A 13,049-nucleotide genomic window follows, 5' to 3' on the forward strand; every position below is an offset into this window, starting at 1 on the left:
TATACTTATCATGCATAAAATTGCTGACTCACTATACTGTACACCTGAAACTAATATAACACTCTGTTAATTATACTGGAATTAAAATTTTTTTTAATGTCCACCTACCCCTCTCCATTTGGTTCCATAACTTTAAACAATCATATAACATTATTTATTTATTTTAAAGCAATCACAATTATAATTGTATATCTAAAATAACATTTATTTTCTTTTAGTATTTATGACTTTTCCAATAGGACTGTAAACTCCATGAGAGTAGAGAATGTAGTGAACATTATTCACTGTTGTATTTGTGACCTTAAGGCACACACGTACAGTATTGTTTCCAAGTCAAAAAGTGACACATACACAAAGACAGTATAAGAAAACTACAGACCAATATCCCTCATGAATATAGAAGGAAAATCCTTAACAAAATATTAAACGGTTCTCAGCAACATATAAAAGCAATTATATATCATGACCAAGTGGAGTTTAACTCAGAAATACATGGTTAGTTCAACATCTGAAAATCAATTAATGTAATGCACTATATTAATACAGCGATGGACAAAAAAAAAACATATTACCATCTCAATAGATGTAGAAAAAACACTTGGCCAAATTCAATAGCTATTTATGGTTTAAAAAAAATACTCTCAACAAATTTCCTCAACCTGGTAAAGGGCATCTCTGAAAACCTACAATTAATACCACCCATAGAAGTGAAAGACTGTATTCTGTCCCCCATCCCCAATCAGGAGTAAGACAAGGATGTCCATTCTCATCACTTCTATTCTTATACTGGAGATTCTGCCCAGTGCAATAAAAAAATAAAGATATTAGAGGCATATAGATTGGAAAAGAAAAAGTAAAACTGTCTTTACTTGTGATGACAGAGTCATGTATGTACAAGGAATATATATATATATATAAACCCAAACAACTAGAATTAGCAATTTAGGTTAACAAGGTCAGAGTATACAAAATCAACATAGAAAAGTCAATTTTATTTCTGTAAGCTAACAATGAACAATCCAAAAATGAAATTAAGGAAACAATTTCATTCACAATATCAAAAGATCAAAATACTTAGGAATATATTTAACAAAAGAAATGTAGAACTTGTACAGTGAAAACTATATAGGATTGTTGAAAGAAATTAAAGACTTAAATAGAGAAGATATTCATATTCATGGATGGGAAAGACTTAATATTGCTAAGTTGGCAGTTCCTTCTAAGTTAACCCATTGATTTAATGCAATCCTTATCAAAATCCCAGAAGGCTTTTGTAGAAATTGACAAGAAGATCTGCAATTTATGGAGAAATACAAACAGAACAGCCAAAATCATTCTGAAAAAGGACACTGTCAGGGGCGCCTGGGTGGCTCAGTTGTTAAGCGTCTGCCTTCAGCTCAGGTCATGATCCCAGGGTCCTGGGATCGAGCCCCGCATCGGGCTCCCTGCTCAGCGGAGAGCCTGCTTCTCCCTCTCCCACCCCCTCTGCTTGTGTTCCCTCGGGAAGGGAAGGGAAGGGAAGGGAAGGAAAGGAAAGGAAAGGAAAGGGAAAAAAAAGAAAATGAAAAAACTTATAACTCAATAATAAAACCAATAGCCCAATAAAAAAATGGCCAAAATATTTTAATAGACACCTCATCAAGAAAATAAATGACTTGAAAATAAGCACATGTAAACATGTTCAGTATTAGTACTCACTAGGGAAATACAAATTAAAACCCTAATGAGATACCACTGCACACCACCGCAAAGGCTAAAATCAAAAGGCTGACAATACCAAGTATTGGCAAAGATGTAGAAGGATGTTGCTTTTGAGGGAATTCATGGGAGAGGAAGATAAATGAGTGTACTGGGAACAATCAAACCTCATGGAGATGATGTGGCTTATCCTTTTTTGATTGGGCAAATCTCAAATGGTTCTGCTAGGCTACAGGTTCTCAATTTAAAAATGAGAGAACTGTATTAAAGGAGCCATACAACTCCTTCCCCTAAAATGGGAATAGGTAAGGGGCGCCTGGGTGGTTCAGTTGATTAAGCAAAATCTTGATTTCAGCTTAGGTCTTGATCTCAGGGTCGTGAGTTCAAGCCCTGCACCAGAAGCCTACTAAAAAAAAACAAAAAAAACAAAGCAAAAAAAACCACAAGACAGCTAAGTTAGTCAGCTTTTGGGGCACCTGGGTGGCTCAGTCAGTTAAGTGTCTGACTCTTGATTTTGGCTCGGGTCAGGATCTCAGGGTCATGAGATCGAGCCCCGAGTTGAGCTCTGTGCTCAGCATGGAGTCTGCTTGAGATTCTCGCTCTCTCTCTCCCTCTATGCGCCCCCATTCATGCTAAATAAATAAATAAATAAAATCTTTAAAAAAATAAAATGGGAATAGGTGGAAGGGAAAGGAAATGTAACTGTAGGCTAGGTAAATATATACATGAAGCTCTAAGTGGTTATGCTGAGCGTGTGTGTGACAAGGAGACACCAGCATAATGCAGGCTAGGCTGGAGGCAGATGAGCTTCAAGAAGCAAATCTAGAGAGAGTAACATCAGACTCTGGTTGTCCTTGAAACCCTGGCTCTGGAAAACTGGGTTTGAAAACAATACAGAGCAATATAAAATATAGAAAAAAATATTTTTTTTACTCTTACAGTAAACTGCTTTCTTCCCTCATTTGAGTGAAAATTTCCTAGGGATTTAATTCTCCAGGCAACCTCGTTGCAAATCTTTAATACAAAATACTGAAACCAATTATCAAAGAGGAAGTTTTTATGTCCATCCTCCTTCTAGTGTCTTGGTTTTTCCTCTGAACTTTTCATATTGTGTTTAAGTTGAAAATAAGATTTTATATAACAACTGTAAGTAAAAAATGAGTCATTAATACACATCAAAGTTTGAATTTGACATGCCTGAGTATGTTTATTATACTTCATGAGTTATTTGGAGTGTTCTTTGTACTTAGAAAATTTTACTTACCCAGCCAAGGTGCACATCCTTATGAGACATCACTAGCTTTACTTTACAGGAAAGATTCAGAAGAAATCTGTGTGAGAAATGAATTTCACCAGAAAAGTATTTTAATAATTTGGTTTTTACTAATACAACCTGGTAATAATTCAGAATATGTACTGTCTGATTCAAATTTTGGCAGAACTATCATCTTCGTTTTTTCCTCTGACTGGGCTGACACAGGAAAGCACACATATCATTTAAATTGTCCTTCTATGCCACAGAAACTTTATATAATATTGAATTCGTGAGGCAGTAATGGTTACACCATCCCACTTCACAAATGTAACTCTAACATGTGATCATCTAGTCACCATCTGTAAGGATCCTATAAAAGGAAAATTACTGCTTCACAAGGCAAGAATTTTCATTGTTAGATAATACTTTCATTTTCAGGTGTACAAATGTTCAATATACAATTTTTAAATTAAGAAAACTGGGTATTAACACTATTTTTCTACTTATGAACATTGTGGTTTCAAAAAAATTCATAGATATGTTATACTATGATGCTCAAGAGAAATTAATAATCAATCACCCCTATTATTTGAATGGTCAATCAGTGGCAGCAAGCAAAGAATGGGGAGGGATTTGTTTGTACAAGGTAGACCATTTGATTCTATTGTGATCAAGAGTAGTGTATTCTCAAGCAGGATGGTTCAGTGGTTTACTTAGGCTTGTTTTGATTCCCATTGGTACTATAATTTATAATACTACGGTTTTTAACGTCTCAGAGAAAAAGGAGGAAAACATATTATAGCACGTTATTAACACTTTTAAAAGGAAAGAAAGTGCTTGCCTATAGTATAAAATGAAATATGATAGGACAAATTGAAGAAGGTCAAAGAAAGTAAGATGTCCTTCTTGCATACATGTTTCAAAAGGGCAAATGATGTTCAGTGCTAAGGAAAAGATTGTAAGGACTACTCAATCTGATGTAGGTGCTACCATATTATATGATGTCTCTCAATCATCTCTTGAGGCTTGGAAATACTGCATGGAAAGTCGCAATCAAGGAAATTTCTGAGCCTTCTTTTAGAGTATTTGTTAAGTCTTCAAAGACTTGAAAGTCATCAAAGAGAAAGCAACTGAAGGGCTGGAGACCAGCATGCAAAGAATTGCAATTCAGGGGAAGTTGCAGAAGATTCAAGACAGTGAAGAGAGAACCATGAAGACAGACTACTTTTGTAGCTTTATTCCACATGAAGAGCTGGCATCTGTCCACATCAACCCTGGAGAACTTCAGAGGCTCATCATCAAAGGAGGCAGCTCTCCTTAGAGATGAGTCTTGTTTGCAAATGAATGGCCTCTAGCACTTCAGTTACACAGGAGAGAAAAAGAACCTCCTCCAGGACAAATACCTAAATATCCCCTGCACAGTTTTTGCCATATTGGTACATCCCTTGGTATAATTTTTTATTTTATTTTATTAAGATTTTATTTATTTATTTGAAAGAGAGAGCACAAGCTGGGGAAGGGACAGAGGAGGAGGGAGAAGCAGACTTCCTGCTGAGCAGGGAGCTCAACATGGGGCTTGATCCCAGGACCCTGGGATCATGACCTGAGCTGAAGGCAGATGCTTAACTGACTGAGCCACCCAGGTATAATTTTTTAATTGATTACATTTTTTTCAGATTATATTTTTTCAGACTATAATATATTTACTTAAAGCGGAAAAAACATATGACTATATCATAAATGGAAATCTAGGAAAGTTACTTTAAAAAGAAGGCAACCATTAAAATAAAAATAAATTAATTTTTTTTCAGTCCTTAGTTAAGTATTGTACCTTGCTAAAAGTTCTGGGGAGGTGTTGGAAATATAAAACCACAAGACTAAGCCTTTCATCAAAAGTGAAAGGGGCAAAATCTTACATATCAGGTGGAATCATCTCTTACACCACTGTTTATATGATCTAGTACGTGCATAAACGGTTATATAGGTTGCTTTCAGTGTTTTGAACAACCTTTATTCAATAATTTAGAAAATCTTTACTGTTTTTTTAACTTTCATTCTGTACAGATATTCCCTTGCTCTTAGATTAAAATTCAAGCAGCTCCCTTGATTTTGCTGGTCACTCTGATAATAAAAATCCAAAGATCATATTAAGTGACAAACACATTATCACTTTTAAAATTGTCTTCTCTCTGCTACTGGAGCTGGCTATAGACAAGGCATGAGAGTCTTACTGCAAGGTTTTCTTTGTTAAGCTAAAATCTAGTTTCTGGTCTCTCCCATGCCTTGATCCTACCTTTGCTCTTTGGAGACATTCTGAATAAGCCCCACCATTTTCCTGTGAGGTAGTTGAGGAAACACATATAATTGAACACAGTAATCTTGGCTTTTCTTTCATTCTTCATTTAAGCCCAAGTTACTCTCCTCTCAATGGTTTCTCAAGATAAAATTTCCTCTTTAAAATTTTCAAACCTATAGAAAAGTTGAAAGATGAATACAATAGGTACCTGTATATTCTTCACCTAGATTTTACTTATGTGTAATTCTTATTTTTCTGAGCTATTTGAAAGAAAGTTGGAAACATCATACCATTTCACACTTAACTATTTTAGCATGACAATGTGTATCTCCTAAGAACAAGGACATTGTCTTCAAAACGACATCATCATTATCTCACTTTAGAAAAATAACGGCAAGGGGCGCTTGGCTGGCTCAGTCGGTGGAATGTGTGATTCTTTTTTTTTTTTTTTTTTTTAAGATTTTATTTATTTGACAGAGAGACAGCGAAAGAGGGAACACAAGCAGGGGGAAGAGTGAGGAAGCCCGATACGGGGCTCAATCCCAGGACCCTGGGATCATGACCTGAGCCGAAGGCAGACGCTTAATGACTAAGCCACTCAGGCACTCCCAGAATGTGTGATTCTTGATCTCAGGGTTGTGGGTTCGAGTCCCAAGTTGGGTGTAGAGATTACTTAAAAATAAAGTCTTTTTTTAAAAAAGAAAATTAACAGCAATTTAATATTTAATAAAGTTATACACAGACCATATAAAATTTCCCTATGATACAAATAATGCTTTTTTAGCTGTTTGCTTTTCAATCTAGGATCATATAAAGGAGCTCACGCTGCATTTGGTTTTCATGATTCTTCAGTCTTTTTAAATGTAGAATAGTCCCTCTAACTTTGTGTGAATGTCATGACATTGCTGAAGTTAAAATTTTAATCCAGCCATCCTGACCGACCTCAATCTGACAAGTCAGGGTCAAAAACCTTTTCCAAACATAGACAGGCAAAAATAATTTAGAGGAAGATTAATATCTCCTTTCCTTTGATAACTTTTTTAGTAACTGCAATAGACATTTGGTTCCCGTGGTCAAACAGACCATACCCCAGGCCCATTTTTTTTTTTTTTTAATGAACACCTGTCATCCTGGATCCTCCCCATCTTGGACTCTTGAAATTCCATTTTTGACCTTGCTAATAAAACCTTCCTGGTGGATTCTTCCCTATTGGTTTGGATCACTCATGAAAAATAGCTGAGATTGATGTGGGAAACAAAGGCAGAAGAAAAATTATTAAATTTCCTTACAACCTACAGCCCATTGACAAGTCCTTGAAACAGGCAAAGTGACATTCCTTTAGGGACTCAACTGCCTCGAAGTTAATACTTTGCTAAAGGCAAAAGGTAATCTTAGCCCAACCCCCAGGATCCTGAAAGTCTCCTTTAACATATAAAAATTCCTTTAGAAACTTCCTTTATCTCTACCTCCCAAAATACATGTTGGCAATCAGCCCCCAAGCATATGACCCACCGATATACATCTGAAGGGTCTCATGACTCAGGTTTTATTAGACGGTAATAAATGATCTCTTCCCAACAACAGCTAGCCCCCGCAAAGTCCTGGAAACCTTGCTTCCAAATTCCTTAGAGGCTTACATTATCCCTAACCCCCTCCCAACTTGAAAGTATATAATGGGCCACTCATTCCTTAGGACCCCCAGTGCAGCTCTTTCTTCCCACGGGTCCTGTCCCCGTGCTTTAATAAAATCACCTTTTTGCACCAATGACGTCTCACGAATTCTTTCTTGGCCCTCGGCTTCAAACCCTAACATCTTTTCCTACATCGGAGATCATTTTAAAAGTTGAATCTCCCCCTCATTCATATGGTTGTCCTCCTGATTTGTGACATGCCCACACACAAAGAGCACAGCTTTGCAGCAGGAGAGAAGAGTTGAGCACAGGTGTTAGTCACCCAGGGAGGGCCAGAATGGGGCGGACTGACGGAGCCTTGAGACAAATGCAGGGTCTCGGGTTGGCAAGCAAAGAAAGATGACCCAGGGTCCCAACAATCCCTGTTTTATTCCAGGCAAAGGGCCAGCAAGGACAGGAGGGTGATGATTCCAAGATGGTACTGATGTCTTCAGAAGTGAGCAGTGAACCTAGAATGGAGTCTGATGTGGCACACTCAGAACCCGGGAGAGGGGCAGATAGCAGGAAGGAAATTTGGTGCCTGGGCCAACAGGGTCCTTGCCCTCAGGCAAAGGTTCAGGGCATATTTCCTGTCCCCAGGCAGGTCGCTGCATAAAGCAAGCAAGGCTTCCATGGAGAACTTATTTAAATAGAAGGTTAGAACTGGCTTTTATAATGGAGACAGAGACTGTGTGAAAAGGGGGTTGTGGCCTGGATCAATAGTAGAGCACTACTATTCTGGATTCTACATTCAAAAGACTCTTCCCCCCCCCCCCCAAAAAAAAGACTCTTTCCCCAGGGCGCCTGGGTGGCTCAGGTCATGATCCCAGGGTCCTGGGTTCGAGCCCCATATTGGGCTCCCTGCTCAGGGTGGAGTCTGCTTCTCCCTCTCCCTCTGCTCCTCCCCCCAACTCGTGCTCTCTCTCTCAAATAAAGAAATAAAATCTTAAAAAAAAATTTTTAATTAAAAAAAAAAAAAAAGACTCTATCCCCAAACAGTGGTGGTTCCAGGGAGTATGTGTGCATTTGTCATCATTTGCTCTACCTCCTCAAATAAGTCAGCTCAATCCTCACTTTACCTTTTGGCTCAGGACCTAGCTGAAAAACAAAACAAAATCTCAACATCCCCTCAAACCCTCTTCATTAACACAACCTCTGTTTTATCAGACATCAGCAGCCCACTGTGTTTTCAGTTGAAGTAAATGAGTAATACACTTTGTATTCCAGGGGATTTCTTACGTCCTGCTTTCTCCAGACAATTCTCATGTTTAGCTTGGCCCTGAGCTTCTGGCAGATTGTCCTGGGTCTTCCTATAATACTCTTCCACTGCCATCCTCTAGAGCCTGTAGATTGTCCCTGGTGACCAGATATGCTCTATTCTCATCCCCAGTGCTATTGATCTTGCAGGTTGTAAGAGTAAAGAGAAGCCAGGTTGTGCTGCAGTAACAAACAGCCTCCCAAATCACAATGGCTAACACAAAGATTTATTTCTCATTACACTTCATGTACATGACAAACCAGTAAGCTTTGCTCATATTGCTTTTACCCTGGGACACTGGTTGATAGAACAGCCTCCATCTGGAACATTCTCATTGCTGAGAAAAAGGAGAAATGGCAAACCACACACTGGGTCTAAAAGTGACTGTCTGGAAATGACACATAGCACTTCTGCTGACACTTCCTTGGCCAAAGGAAATCTCATGGCCTGGCCTGACATCAGTGCTATAGGGAAGTATAATCCTCCCCTAGGGCACATGTATTCAGGAACAATCATTCAGTTTCCCATATATGTTGATGCTCTTAGGATATATGTTGCTATCAGGGCTCATGTGCCTATCAGGATCGATCTGCTTCTCTATCAGGGTGTATGTGCCATTGCAAAGGGACAAGAAGCTTCTGGGTCATTGGCTATGACTGAGTTTCTGGCTGGTGTATTGACCCCCTACTTCCTCCCTCGGCCAGGTTTCCAGCATTTCTTCTTCTCCTCCTCCCGTCCATTGTGGGTTCCCGGCCTGCTTAGCGACCAAGCTTAGGTCAGGATTGATAAGCAAGGAACAAGCATGGGATGCCTCCTTTTCCTCTCTTGCTAACAGCTAGGTCACAGGCCTTCCCTGAGCTTCCTTTTTGGCCCATAGAGCTTCTTCCTGAAAGACTGTTTTTCTTTTATTTTGTTATTATTATATTTTTTCATCCTGGCCAACCATTTCAAAACACACTGCCAGCAGATTCAATTTTTCTTGTGTTTCTTTCTGGAGTAATTTTTTTTCTTTAGCACTTTTTAAAGCCCCAGTTCATTCTAGGTTTTGGCCTGCCTGGCACTACTGTCACAGGTTTCTGTCATTCTTTTTGATTTATTTCCCTGTAACTCAAATTTCTACTCAAGGCTGAGTACAAATGAGATCACATTTACAGTAATAACTCAAATTTCCCTGATTCATCTTGCCCCCTTGCTCCTGACCTCACCAAAGGTCTTTCCAGTTATTTCTCGGTGTGCCAGGAACAAGAGTTGGGGTCAGGAGTCCTATCACGTTCCTCTGTCTCGGCCCCTGCCCCACAAATATCCATTGTTGGTGGACCAAACTTGACACTTGGGTTATTTAGGACTCTGGTTGCAAGTCATAGAATCCAGCTTGAGCTAACCTAATCAAAATGGAGAGTACGGTAAGAATACTAGGCCATCTCTCAGAATATCTGGAATATAGCTGGGCCTCAAGAAAGTTCTATTAGACTAGAAAAAGGAAATCTTTAAGAATTTTTCCATATCTCTTTTACCTGCTCATTTCTGGGTGTCTGCTCTATCAGCTTGCCTTTGCAGACTGGCCTTTTCTGCCCTGTGAGCCCACACTGGAAAGATCCCCAAGTTCTCCCCAAATCTCAGATCCAATTACTGCTAAGAGGATGCCAGTCCCTTGGGTTTGATCAGGAGTCCAGGTCTGGATTTTAAGTTAAAAATCTAGCACAAGGGGCGCCTGGTGGCTCAGTCACTGAGTGTCTGCCTTTGGCTCGGGTCATGATCCCAGGGTCCCCGCATCAGGCTCCCTGCTCCACGGGAGGCCTGCTTCTCCCTCTCCCGCTTGTGTTCCCTCTCTCGCTGTGTCTCTGTCTGTCAAATAAATAAAATCTTAAAAAAAAAATCTAGCACAAAAAAAGTAGGGGAGGAGTCTGAGGTTCACTCAATGATTTGACAGAATCAGGTGGGAATGGGGGTGGGGGTGGGGAGAGAAAGATTTGAGTTTGCCAGGACTTCCATGACAAAGTACCACAGATTGGGTGGCTTAAACAACAGAAATTTATTTTCTCATAGTTCTGCAGGCCAGAAGTCCAAGAACAGGGTGTCAGCAGGTCTGGTTTCTTTTGAGGTCTCTCTCCTTGGCTTGCAAATGACCTCCTCCTTCTTGCTGTGTCCTCACATGGTCTTTCCTCCATGTCTGCACATCCCTGATGTCTCCCTGTGTATCCTAATCCCTTCTTCTTTATAAGGACACCAACTGGATTAGATTAGGGCCCATCTAATGGCTTCATTTTAATTTATGACCTCTAAAAGCCCCATCTTGAAATACAGTCACATTCTGAGTACAGAGGCTTCAACATATAAATTTGGGGTGAACACAGTTCTGAACACAGATCAACATCTGTTGTCTAACAACTTACCCCAAACTTTAGTGGTGTAAAACAAAAAGAAAATTTTTTTAAGTAAGCTCTATGCCCAATGTGGGGCTTGAACTCATGACCCCAAGATCAAGAGTCACATGCTCTAACAACTGAGCCAGGCTGAAAAACAAAATTTTTTTTTTTTTTAAGATTTTATTTATTTATTTGTCAGAGAGAGAGACAGAACACAAGCAGGGGGAGAGGCAGGCAGAGGGAGAAGCAGGCTCCCTGCTGAGCAAGGAGCCTGATGTGGACTCGATCCCAGGACCCTGGGATCATGACCTGAGCCGAAGGCAGCCGCTTAACCAACTGAGCCACCCAGGCGTCCCTGAAAAACAAAATTTTTTACGAACTCATAGATTATGTAGGTCAGAAATTCAGAAAGGGCATAGTGGGGATGGCTCTTCTCTGTTCCATGATGTCTGGGCCCTCAGCTGGGAGTGACGCAAATGGCTGGGTGCTGGTCAACAGCTGAGTGAGAGGACCCATTTCCGAGATGGCTTCTTTACTCACATGTTTTGTGCTTGGGCTAAAATGGCTAAAATATACGCTTAGATGGTACTGTCAACCGCAACAACTACGTGTGGCCTCTCCATGTGACTTGCGCTTCCTGGTCAGATGGCAGCCTTGGGGAAGATGGACCTCTTAAATGTCCACTGAGGGCTCCAAGAATGAGTATTCCAGTGATCAAAAAACACAGTGTCACTTCTGTACAATACTGACTGAAGCAGTCACAAGCACAGATAAAACAAGTGCCAGAGAATTTGTGGCCATGTTAGGAAAGTGCCCCAACAGGTGTGTCCAAACTAGCTACTCCATCACTGTCCCATGTACCCTCTGTGAAAGGACTAATTTAATTCTCTCTCCAGACTGTTGGTTCTTGATATCCTCCAAAGTTTGTTAAGACTTTTTTACTTTTTTTAAGTTTATGTATTTTTTTTTTTTAAGTAATCTCTACACCCAACCGTGGGGCTCGAATTCATGACCCTGAGATCAAGAGTCACAGGCTCTTCCAACTGGGCCAGCCAGGCACCCCTGCTAAGCTTTTTATCTGATTAATTCCTCTCAGCACTGATGTGTCAATAGCCACACTCAAGTTATTTTCTCGTCATGCATCTTCAGTTTGCAATATTTCAAGGCTTTTTCAGTATCATCCTCTCTCACAATTTGCTTGTGGATACTTAGGTCTTTCATACTCTGGGGAGAAAGTCGCACTTTTAGTATCCTTTTCCTAAACCATTTTGTTCAGTTGAAAGGAATTAAAGGGGTGTTGAACTTTATTTATATTGAGATACAATGGACATATTATATTAATTACAGGTGTACAACGTAATGATTCAATATTTGTATATATTGTGAAATGATCACCATGATAAATCCAGGTAACATCTGTCACCTTATATAGTTACTATTTTTTTCATGTGATGAGAACTTTTAAGATCTATTCTCTTAGCAACTTTCAAATATACAATACGGTATTACTAACTATAGTCACCATGCTGTACAGTCCATCCCCAGGACTTATTTATTTTATAATGAGAGGTTTATATCTCTTGACCATCTTCACTCATGTCACTCACCTCCACCCCCCAACTCTAGCAAAACCAAGCTGTTCTCTGTATCTATGAGGTTTTTAAAATTTCACATATAAGTGAGATCATATGGTATTTGTCTTCCTCTGTCTGACTTATTTCCTTTTTTTAAAAGATTTTATTTATTTGACAGAGGAAGAGAGACTGAGAGAGAGACAGCACAAGTGGGGGCAGAGGGAGAGGCAGAGGGAGAGGGAGAAGCTGGCTCCCACTGAGCGGGGAGCCTGAGATCATGACCTGAGCTGAAGGCAGACATTTCACTGACTGAGCCGCCCAGGTGCCCCTCTGTCTGATTTACTTCACTTGGCATAATTCCCTCAAGGTCCATCCATGTTGTTGTAAATATCAAGAATTCCTTTTCTTAAGGCTGAATAATATTCCATTATATATATACATATATATATACATATTATATATATACACATATATATACCACATTTTCTTTATCCATTCATCCGTCAGTGGACACCTATGTGCCTCTCGTGTCTTGGCTACTGTAAGTAATGCTGCAGTGAATATGGGGGCACAGATATCTTTTCAGGTTAGTGTTTTTGTTTTCCTCAGATAAATAGCCAAAAGCAGAGATGCTGGATCATATGGTAGTTTTATTTTTAATTTTTTGAGGCTCCTCCACAGTGGCTGCACCAATTACATTTCTACCAACAGTGCACAAGGGTTCCCTCTTCTCCATATCCTTGCCAACATTTGTTATGTCTTGTGTTTTGATTTTAGCAATTCTGAGAGGTGTGAGGTGATATTCTCATTATGGTGTTGATTTTCACTTCCCTGATGATTAGTGGTGTTGAGCACCTTTCATGTACCTGTTGGCCATCTGTATGTCTTCTTTGGAAAAAATGTCTATTCAGATCCTCTGCCCATTTTTAATC

General features: G+C 39.6%; 1 long non-coding RNA gene across 4 annotated transcripts in view; it reads right to left on the minus strand.

The window, feature by feature from the left end:
• LOC144379995 (uncharacterized) overlaps nt 1-13,049 on the minus strand; it is a 122,371-nt gene that overhangs the window by 33,183 nt on the left and 76,139 nt on the right. For all 4 annotated transcript variants that reach the window (XR_013443635.1, XR_013443632.1, XR_013443633.1 and 1 more), the window contains one exon: nt 2,963-3,029. This is a non-coding gene — a long non-coding RNA (uncharacterized LOC144379995). The remainder of the gene's footprint in view (nt 1-2,962; nt 3,030-13,049) is intronic.

Source organism: Halichoerus grypus, chromosome 14 (genome assembly GCF_964656455.1).
Source record: "Halichoerus grypus chromosome 14, mHalGry1.hap1.1, whole genome shotgun sequence".
In the NCBI taxonomy this organism is placed as follows: Eukaryota; Metazoa; Chordata; class Mammalia; order Carnivora; family Phocidae; genus Halichoerus; species Halichoerus grypus.